Source organism: Seriola aureovittata, chromosome 14 (genome assembly GCF_021018895.1).
Source record: "Seriola aureovittata isolate HTS-2021-v1 ecotype China chromosome 14, ASM2101889v1, whole genome shotgun sequence".
Taxonomy (NCBI): Eukaryota; Metazoa; Chordata; class Actinopteri; order Carangiformes; family Carangidae; genus Seriola; species Seriola aureovittata.
Window position 1 is genome coordinate 17,887,277 of NC_079377.1, and position 20,771 is coordinate 17,908,047.

A 20,771-nucleotide genomic window follows, 5' to 3' on the forward strand; every position below is an offset into this window, starting at 1 on the left:
CACGGACCAGAGGTGGCGACTGAGTGGGAGGAATCTGTGACAAATAAAAATCGAGAATATCCTAGCTGGATACAGAAGGTTAGATGCAAAATGATGCCTCCCATGAGTCTAAACCAAATACAGTCCCACACACCCCTCAGTCTTTCTCTCTTTCATGTACACACGGTGGGAATCAGTAAACCAGTACAGATTAAGACTGCAGACACTGCTTGTGGTGTCTGCGTTGGGTCTTAACGTCCCTACATTTTTATTTAGACATGTAATTTGGGCAAAATCTGTTTGAGATCCTCTTAAGGTAGGTCAGCATGTCTACCGGGGAAAAATGCCAAATATCTTTTAAAGATGAAAATGCCATCTTTGACATTATTAATAGACCAGACATTGACGCGAAAAGCTGTTCTGTCTAAGTGCTTGTAAATATTTAATAATGGTAGGTAGAATTGAGGTTGCAGTGATCTGTACTATTAGGCATTTGTTATTTTTCCGTTCCGATTATCTTACAGGTGATCAATAACATAAAACGATGACTCATTCAACCACAATGGCAATATGTTCAGTGCATACTAAAGATAGCTGAGTTTATCACTGTGAGGAAGTACTATACAACACATTCTAAGTACATTTTGTTTACAACATAATTTCATTGTTATGTGTAGTGTAAAGGTAAAACGCAGTTCATACTTAGACAAATATAAGAGATGGTTGTGAAACATTCATCTGCAGAACACAGATAGTGATCCTAATTTCACACTGTGGTTTAACACAGACTGAAAGCAACTGTGCATTGAATCAGGATACAAGATATCTATATATATATTTAAACCAATATTTCTTTGTGAGTTGAACAGCTCCTACACCCCCCCCCAGTTTCTTAGAGCACAAATACATATTCATAATTTGTTGCCCATATTATTCAACCTGACATGTTTTCATCCTTTCTTAGGTAACAAGATGCAAGAGACACAAATAGTCAATTAGCATGAATGAGAAAGTGATGTGAATCCAAATGCAACTGTTTGAATCAAGAATTTTCACATTTCATTTTAAACTCTATCTCTGCAATGAGCTGCATAATCATCTACTACAGGAATACAGTCTACAGGCTAATTTTGCATGTGACATGAGACAGGCCTTTAAAATTCAAGTCACTGTTTCTCACACAGTGGGGCTCTTACAATTTCAGCACAAACAGCTGAGCATATTCTACAAAACAGCAATTAAATGTTCTGCTGCATTACATGTTGCTGCATTTCATAATACCTAATTATATAATCGACTTCAGTGTCAATGCAGAATTTAGCACAAAGCAACAGCGCCCCAGTCTGAGTCCATATTACATCATACAAAAACCCTTGATATTGAGCATCATAAGAAGAACAAGGAACATATACAGGTAAGACACCATGGAGTTAAATCCAACAAGATACTAGACGAGGTGTGAAGGGGGAGGTGAAGAAAACGGAGGGTGGCTGTGGAGAGAAGGCATTAAGGATGAAGAGAGAGGTCTGAGGAGGAGGGATGAGAAAGGGGAGATAGGAAGGTGAAGAGACAGGGGGGGATGTTCGGTGAATGGAGCCATACTGGAAAAGGCTTGTATATGTGTGTGTGTGTGTGTGTGTGTGTGTGTGTGTGGCAGAGGGGGAGGACTATTAATGTGACAAATGGCGATTTCATCTGCTGACTGCATGCACAGGACTACATTAAGGCACTGTAAATCATGAGTACAGAGGCAACTAAATAACATACTGAGGAGGAGCCGGGAAAGTAAGAGCGTCAGACTGTCGAGGCAGGGGGAGATGCACTGTAGTTGCTCTAATTGAAGTAGAACAAGAAAAAGAGTGCAGAACAAGAAGCGATGAGGAAAAGAGTGCAAGAGAAGTAGAGGGATTATTTGTAGCTTTTTGCATGAATGCTCAGGAGAGTTCAAGAAAGACAATGTGCTTCTGCAGAGAAGGAAGAGTGTTGCTGTTTGTATGTGGGGGGCCAATATGTGGAGTAGGGCACTTGGCAAATATTCTGTGGTACTGCTCGACATACTAATGCTCTGCTCAGTAGGAGGCCACGTGATTGACAGTAATACAAATCTAGAGCATGTTTTAATAATGATCAAATGTCTAAAATGTGTCAGATGGCACCAATAAAATGTGCACTATGCACTGAAAACAGAGCAGTCTGTTCCTAAGAGCTGGTTCCCTGTTAACAAGTTTTCTCATAGACAACCCACTCACTATAAACTTTACAGGGCAGCATAGATAGGCAGGGATTGCTGCATGAATCAGTTTTAAAAAGGCTGCATGTATTACTCAAAACACACATATATTAGAGCTGAAACAATTAGTCAATTATTGAATCAGTCTATCAACAGAAAATTTATCAGCAACAAGTTTGATAATTGATAAATCATAAAATGGCAAACATTCTCTGTTTAAACTTCTAAAAACTGAAGATTTTCTGCTTATCATCTTTTATATGATTTTAAATGGAATCTCTCTTCTCTCCCTGAGTGATCTAAAATAAAATCTAAAGAATCTGATCTAAAATAATCAGGGATTAATCAATAATTAATAAAACCATGAGTTGCAGTCCTAAAATATATCAAGATCAAATGATTGTGAAATAACTGTGAGCCTTTTTTGTGTTAGTCGATCCAAAATTACAACAGTACCACATTCATCATTTATTTATTTTACCTTTTACTCGTTTACTAGTACGTAGCCCCCTACTCCCTGTCCCTCAGCCCCTTTTAGTAGACTGTGGCTAAAGTGCGACTGCAGCCATTTTGGCTTCCTAATGGACACCCCGTGCCCATTATATAGCAGACAGCCCACTGACAGGAGGGAGGAGTGCTCCACAGTCATTGGCAAGGATGATAATGGTGGAATAATGACTCTTAAATGTTCCCCCTGAAGTGGACAGTAGCCATCACTCATGTCCTGCTAGCTATCTGACATCTAATGTCAGCATGGAACAGCAGTCTTATACATACACCTTGAAGGAATAGCTTCCTCTTCCAGCATCATGCATATGAAGCATCTTAAAACCACTGATTTATTATATTAAATTCTATGTATGTGGACTAATTTCAGTAAAAGTATAGGCTGTGTCTATGAATGGAAGTGGACGGATGGAAGGATTTTAAAATGAGCCAACAAGTCTACTGTAATTGAAAGGAGCAACAACAGGGAGATGCACACAACAGCTGTTTTCTTTGGAAAGAGAGATTTGCTAATCTATCAAACCCGTTGTGGAGAAACAGACATTTTCTTCTCAGTAATGGTATGGTTGATTGATGGATGCTGAATTCAGCAGTGGTGAATTAATTTTCAAACATGTCTAATCAACACTGTACTTTTAAAACCCTTATACAAATGCAATCACACTGAGATCATGCAATTTAATCTGTCAGCAATCTCAGTGACCAAATCAGCAAAGGGGCTGGGAGAGTGGAAGCAGTATTTTTCATGTCCCCACACTCATAATTGAAACTGTTTGAAATGACATCTGCCATACAGATTAGGTCTGATCAACAAAAAAGGACACTGTATTTTTCCGCACAAGTCCTCGCCTCATCAGACCAGTTCAGTTATGCGTGTGCGGTGCAGGGGAAATTATCATCAAGAAGACATTACAACTTCTTGCCACACAATCTGTTTTCCCATGAAAACAGGATGTCATCAGTGTCTCGCCCTCATTTTACCAATGCAATATGAAGGGATGAGATGAACCACCACACCACTGCTGTAGTGAAAACTGCATAAATTGGGGCTGTCTCAGTGATTTCACAGTCTAAATGAGACAGTCTCATTTAGTTTACTCTGACTCAGAGCACAATCCTGGGATTCAAAGAGGAGAGTCACCACTGGGATAAATTCTACAATGTTGTCAACGCCACTCTACCTTGCAGTGACAATGGTGTAACTGATCTAATTCAGACAGCTTGTGATATGTGATGCGGAATGAAATGTGTGTTTTGTGTTAATCAGGTGCAGTTTCAAAAGCAAACAAAAACAGAATGTTCTACTTTGACTGTATTGTCCTTGTTATTTTCAGGATGAGCAAATGCTTATTCAAAATCTAAATATGAAATTATGAGATAAAGAACTGATATTTTGGTGCCAAGTCGATCACAAAATTCTGTACTTGTTTTTCCTGCAGTAGAATAGATACTGGAGATGTGATTTGTCCAGGACTGGGCAGTATAATAATCCTACAAGCCTCTTAGTCTAACTCGAAGAGAGGAAGAAGCCAGGCACAGTAAACAGTAACAAAAATGCGTGGAATGGCGGAGTCACTTCAAATGAAAGGAGGAAAGACCTCCACTTCTCTCAGCACCTTAACAATTTCAGAATTCAAGGTGAGTGAGTTTCAGCTGTTTACTTTCTATTAACGACATGTTCTGAAATGTTACTATTATTGTTTGTGAATTGCAACCGCTGATATCTGTTGTACCAACACTCCCCACATAACGCTCACAAAGGATTGTTATTCTTATCTTGTTTAGTAGCAGCCCATAACATGAGCTGGGTGCTCACAACATTAGCAGGCTACCATCATAACAGTTCAGTCAGTGTGTGTGTGTGTGTGTGTGTGTGTGTGTGTTTTTGTGTGTGTGTGTGTGTGTGTGTATCACACGTGTTAGCACAGCAGCCTCCATTTTCTGTTTTTTGCTGCAGTATCGAATTTCCATCAAGAATCATGGAATTTCATTGGCACTGGTACTGACCACCAAATTTCTGGTATCGTGACCTCCCAGGTTACAACATGAAGTTCTGAGATCGAGATAGGCTCCTTCTAAATTAGTCATTGATGGCTTTTAAGTATTCAGGAGGGAAAAAATGGCACATAGTGCAGTTTTTTTTATGTTTTAGCTGGTGGAACATTCATAAGAGCTTTAAATGATCCATATCACGCTTAGCTAAGAGGAGACTGGATATTGTGTCATTTCCTCATTATGAATAGGTCCTTACACTCTGCTTTTGGCAGCTTCCCACAGTATTATAGCTCTTCACCACACAGAGGGTCGAAATGGGAAGGATCAGTATTATATGGCAGCTGGACTGCAGCTTAGTTTAACATTGAAGTGTGCAGCAACATTGTACCTCCAGTAAAAATGATCATCTCTTCATCTCTCTCATTCACGCACTCAATCTCGTCTTGCTCTCATTTTTTGCGAAGATAAACATCCATAGCCCTTTCCCTTTGCCTGCTCTCCTGCTGTCAGACTTAGATAAGGGTATATATACCCGTCAATACTATTGATGCTAAGACTGTGTATGTCACCTGTACTATGATGGAGTATTTCACCGCTGTAAATTATAGGCTACCTTCCACACAAGTGACGGGTAGAAATAAACACAGTACAGTAGATACCGTTTCTACAAAAGGAGTGGATACAATAACAACAGGACCTGTATAGTGCAACATGACCCAATGCACTAGCCTGCAGTAAATATTACCTTTGTCAAGCCTGAATGTTCAATTTCAGTTTTGTCCTCAGGCATAGTCAGGAACACCTCAGAATATCATGCAATTCAATACAACAACACCACAAGCTACAGTCTCTGAAATTAACCTGACTGGTAACTCTCTTACACAGTCTCAACAAAAATTTAACATTTTCACAAAAGGTTGTATTCATTGCAGGTCTCTTGGATTGAAATGACATTACAGAGAGGTCCTAGTGGCCTAGGAGTTAAGATGCTGACCATTTAATAGCAACGTTCCTGGTTCAAGTCCAGCTGTGGACATTTGTAGCATGGTATTTCTCTCCCGTCACTTCCTGTCAACTCTTAACCATCATCTGGTTAATAAAAGGAAGAAATCCAGTAGAAATACTTCGTAATAGAGAGAAATGGTATTAGAGAGTATATTGTTGTTGTGTATCCTGCTGTATGTGGTTTCTCCAAGACCAAGAACTCAAAGGTCAATGCCTCTTGACGCTCACCGCAAAGCCACCTATTGCTGACACTTTATGAATTTCTGAGATGGCTGAGAATAATTCATTGCGATGGTGACAGTGTTGCAGCATAAATATAAGTCACAGTTTGTGTCTTGTAGGTGTTTTAAGCCATGGTACACTATGTCATGTTTTTCTTATCAGGCACATTATCTTAACTTCATCAGGAGTATTCACCTTCACACCAGTTTTAGAATCAGATAAACTTCACTGATACTTGCAGCGAAATTGCTTTGTTACAGTTACAGCTCATCTTCCTCCCCAGTAGGGGAAGCTGAATGGTGTTAAAGACACTGGAGAAATCAAGGAACATTATTCTAGCTAGATGGTATCGTCCACTCCAACAACCAGTTGGTAGACGACCTGGAGGGGGCCCAATGAAGGCTGGACCAGTGGCCGGAGGAAATCCAGCACCAGTCTTTCAAAAACCTTTACGATTTGGGAGGTTAATGCTATTGGCGGTACTGAGACGTACCTTCCTTGGTACAGGAACCAGGCAGGATGTCTTCCATAAAACTGACAATGTCTCCAGACGTAAGTTCAGGTTAAAGAAGTAATGGAGTATGACACAGCTAGGGGGCGCAGGTCTTGAGCGCTCGAGCACGAGCACCCTCTTCAGCTGCTCAGCAGAGATGGTCAGTGGGTTGGAGGTGTTGTTGTTGGTGCTGGGTGGTTGTTGATCGAAGCAGTCAATTTGAGGCTGAATGTCAAATCTATAAAGAGAGACGATTCAGCTCAATAGCTGTCGATAACCCCATCTACCGTGTGACTGCTGGGCTTGTAACCAGAGATAGTCCTCATGCCTCTCCAGACCTCCCTGGTGTCATTCTGCCGCAGCCTCTGCTCCAGCTTCCATCTAGTTTTCTTTTTCTGGACCTTCTTTCCTGCCTCCCTGTCCACTGACCTGAATGCCCTCTTCTTCTCACTCAGGAGTGCTTTGATGTCCTTGGTAACCCAGGGCTTGTTGTTGGGGAAAAAGGTGGACAGTTTTGACCAGAACAGAGGTGTCCACACAGTAGCTGATATACCCTGTCGAACAGTCTGTCAGTCCATCTGTGCCATCACCATTTGGCAAGAGAAGAACATCCCAATTGGTGCATTTAAAGCAGCCTTACAAGGCCTTTTTACCATTTTTCACACATAATGTACTGTAATAACAAATTCTCACTCTGTGTGTATAGAAAAACCAATTACAGACATTTATAATGTTATCGGACCTGCACTATGGGCAGACTGGCCTTAGAAGCTCACAGAGGAACTGGCTGCTGCTTTATGGGAAATCTAATAACCAGTTGCATATTACAGACATACAGTTAAGGCTTTGTAGCTTGCAAAAGCAAACAGTGTCTTGTGTTTTTCCGTCACTCTTTGTCGGAGACTTTGTGTCACGGCTTTTGTTTTGTGTCCTTTGCTGCAGAAGCTGCAATCAATCAAGAAACACAGAGTATATTGGACATCCAAATGGTTTGTGGATTGACAATGAGACTCAGTTTGTTCTGTCGTGCTTTCATGTCTCCTCGCCTGGGTCTCTATGTTAAATATACTTTTGAGAGCTGGTTCTTATTATTTCTGACATCGGAGCTGACAAAAGAAGATAGCTGCTGTGCCCTGTGAAATTAATGCTAGGGGATATTTTTTGACTGCTGGTACCCGAGGGACGTGACAGAAAAAGGCCTGCAGTCTAAATCTCTGAAGCCTGGAAGAAGAGCATGACCTAACGAAAAATAGTCTACTCCTTATATATTCAGTAAACAAAGTAAAGAAACAGAACAAAAACAGAATAGTTACACTGGGGAGACACACCCGATGCATGGTTCTCAGAAAGTGCTGAGTCACTGACTGCTATTCTGACACTGAGACTGATGCCACCAGACAATGATATAAACAACAACACCAACATGTGATACAACTAGCTGCCATGTCTTGTGGCATCAGGCTCAACTGTTGAATAACTGGTAGTGACTTAACCCTTTTTACCCTGAAGCGCTGAGCTTTTGGTGTGCTTCACAGAGCAGTCATGGGTGGGGAGTCACGGCCTATTAAACAAAAAAAAAAATGTGGTTTGACTTCTAACATCATCTTTATGTTTCTGTTCAAACAAGAAGGCAAATATCACTCTGGAATTGCACTTATATTTAAATCAGTCTCCACCACTCTGTGTTTCTTTCTTATCTCTTCACCCCCCCGCCTTTCCTTTTCCAGAGTGTATTTGACTCTGTCACTTGTTCTCTCATCAACTTAGCACAACCACTGTTCCTTCCAGGGATAATATGGTCAGTCTAATGTGCATAACACAGTCCTTTGCATATGCAATGATGTGTGTCTTTGTTTTTTTTTTGCTTTTATAAAGCTGATTAGCTCTCTCACAACTTACATGTAGCAGTGCCTGTTGGGACAATTGGCCATTGGCAGCGCTGTGCTGATTGTTGAAACAGGTAAGTATGATGCGTAGTTTTTATATGGCAAACACGTGTTTGGGTTTTGTGATGATTGATTTGGATGGTGTTATTGAGAAAGATTGGCTAGCATTGTCAGAGGATAATCATGACGCATTCACCACTGGGACAGGGGCAGGCTGGGTGTTTGCTTGTCTGCTGGAATTAGGAAACATCTCACGCTCTCTCTTGGTAATGTGTCATTTGCTCTGATATCATCTCTTTCGTCGTCTCCCTTTGTCTGTAGTCTTCCGATCTCTTTCTTTTTCTCCCTGTCTACATATCTCACTCTGTCTTTTCTTTGTCATCTTATCCCTCTGTGTTTGCCACTCACTTGTCCTCTTCATCTCACCCTGCATGGTCCTTATCAACCTGCCCTTGTCTTTCTGCCCTTGTCATCTGCATCTCGAGCAATACCTCAAACATGCAAGATAAATAATGAATTACCATAAGTTCAGTCAAGGATGATATCATTCTTTGTGCTACTGTTGTAGAATATGAGCATATAATGTTGGAGGATTACATAAATTCTTTTTAATAATCTTTTATAGGTTCTTGTTCTGTCCACAACCAGAATTTTTAAAAACCCACAATTCAAACAACAGTGGTCAGATATTCTGGCAGCTCTTCAGAGGACTAATGATGAAAAAAGAAAAAAAAACAAAACAAAGCCAACAGTTGCACAAAATGTTATCAGAGCACAAGCTTATGCCTTTTCTATGAGAATCAGAGCCAAATGGAAAATGTAATGTATAGTCAGTCTGAATTCCCAACAATCCTGCCAAGCCCCTTATTCTTTAATTTCCCTGACAGGACTAACATGTGGTATATTTGATAACAGAGTAAAGAGGTAGTTGAGGGCTCAGGAGTATAACCTCTAAATGCCTGAGTGATTTATAGTCTTCCCCTGACATCTCACAGATACAAGTTTTTAAATTCTTGTGGCAACCCTGAGTTCACTTTATAGGTTGACTGTCTGCAGAAGCTAATGTTTCGGTACCAGTTGTACACCATTAGTCGCTGCTACACTGGGAAGTGCATTTGCACATCTTCAGGAGGACATGACTCATTGGTGTCAAGAGGAGGCTAACGCTGGCAGAGTGGGACCACAGCTGGTTGTTGGTTCAAAGTGGACAGAAGGTCCTACACTGCAGAGGGCTATAACTAGTTTGTACTTAAGTGAATCTAGTATAGGGCTGGACCCTGTATGTGGTGGGTGAAAACAGTGGATCTAATATAAACTGTTTGTGCCAAATCATTTTCAAAGAGTAATAAAAGCCAAAGTGAAAAGTCCGACACTTGGCCGACCAATGGTGTAACTTCATCACTCACTCACGGATGTAGGGCTGGTCTGTGGCCAATCCAGCCAAAAAGTGTCATGTGACAAAGTACTGGCCAGCAGAAACAGTCCCACAACTGTTTGTGATTATATTTTGGCAGCAATGTGCATTGTTACCATAGCAAAACAAAGGCCCTAATTAAAATTAGTTTTGTCTACATTTAGCAAGAGAAAAGTTAGATATTTTGACAACATTTTCTGCTGGAACTGTGTTGAGAGAAGAGGAAAAGACTATCTGAAATGACTGGGCTTCCCCCGCACATTATAAATTTCTCTTAGCAAATAATCTCACATGTGACGAGTACACAAGAGTCTTTGTATCATTTATGTCCTTTTAACATGTTGGATGACACATCCACTTCAGTTTAAATCTAAGCTTTAGTCACTTCATTGTAGAGGACCAGTCTCAGCTGCTTAGAGAATAGCTTACAGGAGGCTAGCGTTGGTGATCTACTGCATTGCTGGAAATCAGACTGTAGCCTCTACAGTATGTTGGCCACAATACTGCAGACATTAACCAGCTCCACTGAGGCTCATGTTGGCACACAGGATCACAGCCACCTGTTCCCACAGCTTGAACCAAAGCCGGACATGTGTTCATATGCAAGCCTGATAGCAGATAGGTGTTCACCTACTTCGCAGAGTAATTCATCTAGATCCACCACTACCATTAACTGAGACCTGACTCATAATAACAAACTGCCTTCTTCTTCAGTGTTAAATCAGCTTGATGGGTTAAGCTTATTATGTTGCTGATTCATTCTGCTGAGTTGGATAATATATCAGTGCAATGTCAAGACACAGGACCCATGTAATGTAGCCTCTGGCTCTGGCAATGGAGTGTGAGGAAGCTCATTGTAGGCCACCCAATGGTAAAACTGCATAAAATGACAGGTGCTTCAGATAAAGCATCCACATGTGACATGTAGATGTACTCTGTTATTTCAGTCTCACAAAGGTTGGAGACAGAATGAGAAACAAGGACTTTTTAATATTCAATTTACTTGCATTCTTAAAGGAATTGTTTCAGCGCTACTACCATTCCCTGTGAGAGCCAGACTATTTTAACCTTATGATTTTAGTTTGCCAGCACATGGCATTGACTTGCTCTGGTTTTCAATGACCCAACAAATGTAAAACACTATATACTGCATAATATCAGTGATTTATCTGGTGAGTAGGTTGGCATGTAGCAAATTAAAGATCCCATATATTCAGAAGAGTGAGTGAATAATGGATTTGTGTCAATATGTGGTGAGGACTGTAATGGCATGCCTTTATTGCATGTTGTTCTGTTTCTGTCTGATGTATTGGTGACATGGAAATGTTAGCGATCATGTTATCCGTAAGAGTTATAGCCACTGAAATAGTTTTACCTCTCTCTAATAAGGGTTGTTCATAATTAGCTGCTTAACCGTTAACCTACATTAAGAATTTTGACCGATTAATACTATCAGTTAAACAGTTAACATATCCTGGGACATCAGCATCATCTGAGCAGTTTGCTATATTACTGTATTGGCCTGACACAATCTGATCAAACCCAATAGTAAAAAGAACCCTCTTTCATTTCTCCAAAATAATACTTTGTATAAAACAAGGTAGACAGATATATCTCTCATCTGCAAAATGTATCATTATATTTAAATAAAGACTGTCTCTACAATATGAATCTGCTCAATTGATTTTTATCATTTTTATTTTTTTCTTAGCGAGTGCTGTAAACTCTACTCACAGTCACCATGTTTTAAAAGAGGTACACATCAATGAAATTCCAATTACCACCAGTAAGGTCTTTAGATGAGGTAATGGTGTGGGCATAAGTAAACAAACATCAGTGAGGTGGATGGATGACTGTTTATTTAGCCTGTTCTCTGTTCTAGGTAGTGTTTTTCTCTTAGCGGGGGGCAGCTTATAGAAGTCTTTTGGAATGATTTAAGTAAATTGTGCAATGGCATGTTTATTATGCAAATGATACAATGTTTTTTTTCTCTCCTTTACTCTTGAAAGAATGGCAATCTTTACCCACTTCCTGTTGTCCGTAATGTTTTTAATTCAGAACACCAGAATTCTTCAGGATCCAACAAGCTTTTTTTATCTTAAAGTTTTGTGTTCTGGCTTTGCATTTTTTTTAAATGAGATGAACAGCCAGCAGCTTATCTATCACCCATTTGCTATTGACAGTGCATACTTTGCAATTAGGACTGCTTGTCTTTAACTTGTCAATCACTAGATACTATTTTAAACATGAAAATGTTCATTAAGTAAAGCACAAGTATATTCTGTAACATGAAATGTTAACGGATAATTTTTTGCTTCTCATTGTTAAACAAACATGTTAGCTTTTGGGGATAAAAGGCTGCTATGCTTTTACACTCATCTTGCACATATTACCTTGACCTACTAAATAATCAGCCTGTGCTTTCAAGAACCAAGACTGAAAATGTGTCATTTGGAACAATTCTTCACATAAAAGGTGATAGTTCTTTCTTTTGAAGAAGAACTGCCTCTCCCAAGCGATCTGCTCTCTTGTTAATGTTAGCACTGTCCTGTTGAAAAACAAATTAGCTCATTATCCTTGGAAGGCTGGACACATAGGAGCAGCGTGCGTGACGAGCCAAGCCTTTGGATGTGCCAAGCTGAAAATGTCAACATACTACCTTGAGAGTGCACATTAAACTCAGGCGGTAATGGCTGTCACAAGACAGATCCCCATTATCAAGTCCATTAAGGCGCCACACTCCTTCCCCAAAAAACAAAACAAAAAAAAAAAACACCCAACAAGCAGCACGATTTTAAAGTCCGTAATGAGCATCTGTAGATAAATGCCAAGGTGACACACTGTGCATCAGGCTGCCAACAGTACACATTCCTGAGTTCATTAACTATCTACCGCAGGAGATGTGTGCCAAAACATGCTTTTCTTAATGTCTTTGTGTATGTGAGTGTTTAATTATATCCAAGAACTTGCATGATATATAATTTTATTTGCATGAAAACATAAGTAACAGACAGTATGTTAGCACCTTCACAACAGCTTCCAAGCATAATAAACAATTAGAGTACACTAGTGTCTTAACACCTCTTTCACTCTATCCAGTTTATCATGCACTCATACAGCCAGGATCATCATTCATAGTGTAACATATCACTCTGAAAGGCATTTAAAGCTACTGTATGACAGTAATGGAAATAAAGCTAGTGCTAGCATGATACTGCACTCCTCCCACCAGTCCCTCTCCTGCTCTTTTTTACTCCGTCCAGCCCTTCGCCTACATCCTTGTCATAACCGCTGTCACAACTAATATAGGAATCTGGAGCTTGATAGTTTGTGAGTCAGCCATAGTGATGTACTCCGACAACTAATACTAGCTTTAACACTCGGTGTGAGAGAAGCAGCAGACCAGAAGCACGTTCACATCTTGACTGACAGCTGTGAGGTCCCACCCCTGACTTTGGCCCTCTCTGATTGGTTAGGAGGTGAGATTCACTCAAAATCTAAAGACGGAAATATCTCATCAGTGCTGCCACACTGATGAGTCTGGGACACAGAAACCTTTGACAGCACCTCTCCACATTAAGATATATTGTGTAGCATATTGCAATTAAAAAATATTACAAAAAAGTTATATACTCTAGCTTTAACCTGTCCTATTAGGGTTCTATTCTTATTGGTAGGGACTGCGTCCTGAAGCTAATCTACAAAAACTTCAAAAGAAGATAAGCATGCTAACTGAAGTATAGATGGTTTATCTAGCAACTTATATATTTGCCAAAAGGCACAATAAATGTCAATGAAATATAAGTTTTCTTGTCATTTCACTGATGCCATGATAAAACTGGCAGGCAGCAGAACTACTTAAATCAGCAATTGTAACCTGCAGATGTAGCTAAGGAAAGTGTTTGATAGCACAAATTCTTATTGTCTCAAATCCTAAACAGAAATCTATGAATCATTTCATGAATTAAGATCCAATTTCCTCATCCTCAGCACTTCTCTTTGTTCTTAGTTCTGTACTCTAGTTTTTATTAATATTCTCTTTTGGGAGATGAGTAGTGAGCATAGAAAAAACAAAATGCGGAAGAGAAGTCCCTCAGGCATGAAAGAGAGCTGTGGCCCCTGGTAGGGGCTGACACTGATGCATCCTCTATAGGTAAAAGCCTGTATACACTCTCACTTATGGCATTTTACCACTCTGGGATAGATGGGTTTGCAAAACTCAGATCTTCTATATTTGTCCTCTTCAGCTTTACATGGGTGTGCATACTGTCAAAGCTATAACATGTGGGTGGCTTCCAGGCAGCCACTTGACAACCATTTCCTTGGAAACAGGCCCATTCATGATGTTATCCATATTTGTATGCTTGTAGTTGTGTGCATGTTTGCCTGCATGTGTACAGTGACTTGGGGGTGCTAGTGGGGTGGTGCATTAACTTAAACATAACTACAGACAACAAAACTCTGTGGTCAACATTTCTGTACTAATTTTAAATGTCATGGGCCGCACAAGTGAATTATGGGAACCGTTCACTTCTTAGATTATGAACTAAACTAAACAAGCCAAACTTTTACTGCAGGTGTGATCACTCGATCATGACTGGACCTAAATCGTCACATTAGTCAATAGTTGGAAGACAATTAAATAGGTGTAACGTTTAATATTTACATTAAATAGAATAAGAATTTTGTGATTTACATGTGTTGTAGTGTTACTTGTTCCGTCTTCTGGTATCACAGTTTTGGCCTCGATTTCACAATCGTCACACCACGTATGTACAGTATCATGCGCTACAAAGGTTTCACATTCTCCAGTCCATTTATTACCATAATTCTTTGATTAGAGGGTGTGAATAGAAGATGTATAGTTCATATGGGATCTTCAGTCTGGATCTTTAAAAAATGGGACCATTCTTGTGCTTGGAAACTAGATCAACAGGTCTGACAATATAAAACTAGCATTGCTTTTACTGTAGAACTCCACTTATACTGTATTCAATTATTAATATAGGGAATGTTGACAATACTCAATCTAATAAGTACTAACATTGATTCAGTGAATGTGAACAACATCATATAAGTAGTATTAGCCCTGGATAAAATTTAGGCCTCACTGCATTTCTTCTAATTTATTATATCTGTGTGCTTGTGCCCCGTTCTATTTGGTGTCTGTTAAATCCTGTTATGTTGCCACTACAGCAAAATAATCTTCAATAAAGTGTCATCTAATCCAAGATAAACCTAAATGTTCTACATGTATCTCCAGGTATGGCTCAAAGGGACACTATGCCACATATTTTCCAGGGTGCCAATTCAACGGGCAGCACGGAAGACACACAGGCCAGTCCATCTGCTTGTAGATACTGAGGTAAATGTGAGCAGACAGAGAATCTAGTGGAAATATGATTTAGTTTATGTAGTCCCTAAGTAAGCTGTCATCCCCCATAATGTATGAAGGGAGCTGGCAAAAGTAGGTCTATTACCATGTTGATAACATCAATTTGAAGTGTCAGTATGGGGTGAGCTAATACCCGGTCCTGCAAGGCTGCTCTCTCGTCTCCCCAGCCACAGGGTTTCTGCTTTGATTAAAATCACAAACCAGCCATTCTTCTATACACAGTTCATTACACTACCTCCTACAGCAATTAGATTTATTTAATACCCCCCAGGTGTTTTTACTTTTGCCATGTTAGACAGAGTGTTGTGTGTCTACTGGCAGAAATGTCACAAGTGGTGTTTGTGGTGGCTTGGTTCTGGTTTAAGGTCAGCGAGCGACTGTAGCTATCTTAGATGCTTTAAAAGTGGTTTTTGACTTGATATTTACAATTATTTGTCAGTCTAAATCAACTATCTGTGATGTGTTGTTTTCAGTCCTTAAAACTCACATATGATCAAAGCTCCTAAAAAACTCAAAATTTGAAAGTTTTGGTAATATAAAAAACACTCGAGGCAGACAGCAATACCAGCTAATAGTCCCCAAGAGATTTCCAAAATACTGTCCATTGAGATGAGTGAGGAGAATGTAATGTAATGTGGTTAATGTGGGCAGTTTAACTGCTAAATGTATTGCAAAGAAATTTCCTAGCAGCAGATTGCAGGAAGCACTATTAGTAACAAAACCAGAAGAGCGTGTTTTGTTTTAACTGGATTTTATATTTCAAGTGGATAACCTTTGGATATTTCCACACTAACACATTTTCATTTTAAAATGGCATAATAAACAAAAATGATCTCCGCCCAGACGAGTGTTTTAGCTCTGCGTCCGTCCATATTAACATGCCTGAAAACGCGTATCACATGAACACTTTTTTTGTTGCAGTTTGTCTTGTCATGTGATAGGTGCGCGACGAATAAGGGAAGGATACATTGTGACGGATAAGACCCAATCAAGAAGCGAACTCGAGTGTCTCTGAGATGCAGACTTAAATGCAACCCTGCAGTTTTCAAACTAAAACAGGGGCAGCAGCAGTTTCCAGAAGTCTCCATATTAGGAGCTCAAAAAAGAAGTGCATGCGTATTAAAGCTAAAATATATTATTGTGGATGTAACCTTTTAGAGAAACTGTTCATGAAGAACCTTCAAAGTTCCAACTCCATCAAACGCGTTTAATGACATTTGATCAATCATTTTTCCATGTACTAATACTTACGTAATATAATACCAATAAATACTAATACTTAATACTTATAGTATTTGGTGCAATGATATGCTTGGTTCCATGGCAAATCTTGCATTTCATGATCAAAACAGATGAGATTGGAGACTGAAAAGTCCTTGATTTTGTATTTGCTCAGCACCTCATGAATCCTGTTTCCTGTTGGCGGACAAAGTGACATTGTTCATGTGTAGGAGGCCATTGATCGGGAGAAAATGAATCCACATTAGCATTAAACTCTCCCATTAACTTTTCATGCTTTTGGAAAAACAAGTGTGTTTGACAGTGACAAGGACCATGGTACACAATGACACCGGGCGAGGAATAAACTGTGGAGAGAATTGGGGATAAGTATGATTAGCAGGTTAGCTTAGGTTAAGTTAGGTTAGCTGTTCCACATTAGCATTAAGGTGAACTCAGATAAACTCTGTTAAAACCGAACACAACTGTTTTCCATTATAAAAGGGGTATGTGATAGTGGCTTATTTACACAGGAAACAATGTATTACTGCTAAATTTTAATAATCAATAATTTATGTATCAGTTAGGTTTGTAATCATCAGCTTGCTGCTCTCATGCTGTACAATTTTGGTCTTTATGTGGCATGAGACACAGGTGGCTTACTGCTGAATCACTCTTCTGTACTGTGCTCCACTGATCACCGATCTGAATGACCCAGCAGACCTGAGCTGCCATCTGTTTGAGGACTCCTGCTGTCTTGTCTCAGATCTCAAAATGTTCTACGTGTGATGTCTCTAAACCTCAATCCTTTTGTCTGTTTGCCTGCATCCCCACCTTTCCTCTCTCTCGTGTGCACTCCTGTCCCTCATTTATTCCTGTTACAATTTGATCTCTCAGCTGCATGTATTTGTAGTGCTTAAATAGGTTCTACCCACAATGCAGTGTAGCAGATAAATCATCGTTAATTAGCTCTGCAAACACACTTGTCCTGGAAAACTAGTAAAACCTTTCACAGCTAAATACTTGCCACTGCTTCATCTGCTGTAGCTCATATAGGGACTGTATCACCTGCCAGCACACAACCGTATTGTTACAGTATTCAAGGTCTGACTGAGAATTAATCAAGGTCTCTAGTCAGCCTCATGATTCTCCGTCTGCATATAATTAAACGTATGCAGACAGTACCATAGAGACTCTCTAAATCTACATAGGTAGTAGAAGTGAGTAACTGTGAATAATTCACTGTCCCTGCAGGGATTCTCTATTTTACATTTTTCAAGGCTTACCTTATCGGCTCCAATTTAAGACCTACATGTGAGGTGACCACCCCATTTCCAACACCAATTTAAAGAGATGAAGCACTGAATAAAACAATGTGGGCTGATCACATCTTCTATATGTACTGTCCAATAAGAATACAACTTTAAAACAAACAAATACATTCAAAGCTATGTTGATTTTTAAATTTACTTGTTTAAATAAAATTAGTGCATCAGCAGAGGTGGATTATATTTCTCTTATTGGTTCCGTGTCCATTCAGACCTCCCACACTACTTTACTCTAACCAGACAGCTGTTTTTGCTTTGCAACTGTCTATGCTTTCTCTTATTCCCAGTCTTTTACAGTATTTCTCACTGGCCCTCTCTTACTCTCCCCATTAGCTCCACCACTCTCTTACTGATGCTCTCCCTGACTATACATAACTCTCTGGTCCTTGGCTTCATCTCCAAGTCCATTTTGGACTCTCTGTCTCTCTCTCTCTCTCTCTTTCTCTCTCTCAACAAGCGGGCAAGCACTCGATTTCCCACTGGCTTTGTGGTTGTTTAGCCCTGAGGTCAAAGTGAGAGCAGGAGAGCAGAGTGAACCAAGCTCACAAGAATATTTGATGTTTTCAAGCTCTTTGCTACTTATAATCAGATAAATGAAAAAAACATAGTTAAAGGAATAGTTCAACATTTTCGAAAGAGAGATTTTTTTGCTTCATGGCTGAGATTTAGATGATGATTGATATCACTCATATCTGACTGGTAAATGACAAGCAACCTTAGCATTGAGACTGGATGCAGGGGGAAGAGCTAGCCATCAACAAGCCAATTAACATGTTATTGTTTGCTAAATCTGTTTCGGAGCCAAAGTGGTAAAATGAAAAAATTGTGGTTTTATGGAAGGTCATGTGCAGTCATGTGTGACCGATCAAATCTAATAGTTTCTCCCTGTTGTTAGTCTTTATGCCAAACATAGCTAAGCTAATAACCACCTGACTGTAGATTAACAATTGAAGGGTATGAAGGGCTGCTGTGTGAATGATTGTCATTAGAGGTACGAAAACTGTAGTACTTTAAGTAGCCTACATCATTACTTTTCGGGTAAAGAATCCTGTTATTTCCCAACATATTTGATACTGAAAATAAGATACAATCCACTAATGTGTCAATTTTGCTGGTAAAACTGCTTTGGTACATCCTTTCATTCAGGTGGTACAATGCTGAATGTGCACACATGATAGAGAATACATTTTAAGCTTTAGTTCATCTGATGATTCAGCTGGCTACTACAAAATTCTGATGCTAACAAGGTGTAAAGATCATCTGGACAATGCCCAAAAAAAAAAAGAAACAAAAACAAAAAAAAACCATTCAAGGCTAATAAGCAGATGCTCTCCTGCTCATTCTCCTTCACCTACTTGTCTGTTAGCCCAATTAAATTTGCAAGCCTCTAGCACGTCTTTATATGGGCCCTGTGTTGCTAATTGGCCAATCCCACACTCCTGCCCTTCTAAGAATCTTCCACAGGTAGTGTGCAAACCTTGACAAGGATCCTGCCTCTCCTAATTAACCCTTTGAAGGAGAAAGTAAATGCCTTCTTTTCCACACAGTAGTCTCAAACCCTCAATGATATAGTGTACAGCATATGCAGCAGGTAATGCATTTCATCTGATCACTGAACTCTCAACAGATTTGAGTCTAAACCCCTTGGACATATTTCATTCTTTTCTGGCACAATATCACCAATATATTGCACTTGCTATATGAATAGAATTCTGACATTTCTCAGCTTTGAACTTGTCCTCTGTTCCATTTGAAAGTGGATAAAACAATGCATTAGGTCTTGATGCAACGGTGGAGGTGGTGGAGTGGGTTAGAAAGGGGCTGATGACACAGTGAGCAAGATCAGGGCTCTATTGGCAGCATTAATGGATGGAGAATGATTGACTAGACCATGTCTGTCAGCAATCTCACCCAAACTGCCCACTTCCATCCAGAGCCCTTCTAACTGAGCACCTGCTGGTGTACCTTTCAACCATGACTGATGAGTGAAAATTAAAGCTCCCTATGAGGGAGGGACAGTTTTCTTATATCACCACTAAAGGCCATCTGTTTTACAGGATAAAGAGTGAAAGCCAGCTCTGAAGTCTGACACCTGATGGTATTAACTATTTAGGAAATTAATCAGCAAAAATGTAGCTAATTGCCACTAAATTAAAGCTACCTTCCTGGGCCTATGATCAGTAAAGGTTTATTGTAATTTTTTCTCTGCTATTTGTTTAAACCATATATTCTTTAGGAAATAAAAAAGACAAATGAAATACTTTCCTGGATAACAGTAGGCCCCAGTCCCTTCTCTTCTGCCTGAAGATTTAATAGTAAAGTTATTTTTAGCCAAATCTCTTAGGTTTCAACAAACTTTTTAAAAGGATTTATTTTTTTCAAAAAATGTATACAAACATTTATATAAAATAATATTTGTGCTTTACCGACATGGTGGTGTATGCACAAGTGCAAACAAGAGTTATTTTTTCACCTATTGTCTGCTTCTTGTGTTTTTTTCAAGCTTTCAAGTCATGTTGCATCTATTTAGTGTTGCAACATGGAGGCCTTGTGAGATTTACATAAATATTCCAAATTCTCTCTCATCTGTTGCTCAGGTTTCATTTCACATCTTCTTAACTCGTACTTCACCAAAATGTTCCAAACAGTGATCCCTTGAGGCCTTGTTCTGGTGGGCTTAGAATCAAATCTTTTGTTGAACACCAGTGTGGTAAAAAAAAAAAAAAAAAAAAAAGGATTATATATATATATATATATATATATATATATAAATAAATTTAATTAGCATTCATTTGTGCTGTCAGGAAATACTCCATGCAGATCCAGTCTTCATTTAATGGCGAACATCAGCCGCCCTTATCGGGCTCATATCTGTTTCATTCACTGCCACTTTGGTTCATTCACTATCAGTGAAGAGATCAGGCATTTATTATGTGTAGAAGTTGGCTCTTATCCTGTTGAGTCCTATGGGCCTATTTGTTAGCTGTCAGTGACTATCTACCTTCATCCATGCCCCATTGTGTTTGCTGGCTCATGCTGCCAGGAACTGGATCTGTCAAATGGCTGTCCCTGTAGGGTAATAGCAGAGCTCTGCATTTT

The 20,771-nt window shown here is 39.5% G+C and overlaps 1 protein-coding gene across 2 annotated transcripts in view; it reads right to left on the minus strand.

Moving 5' to 3' along the window:
- LOC130181071 (glutamate receptor ionotropic, delta-1-like) overlaps positions 1–20,771 on the minus strand; it is a 236,113-nt gene that overhangs the window by 99,657 nt on the left and 115,685 nt on the right. The window lies entirely within an intron of this gene.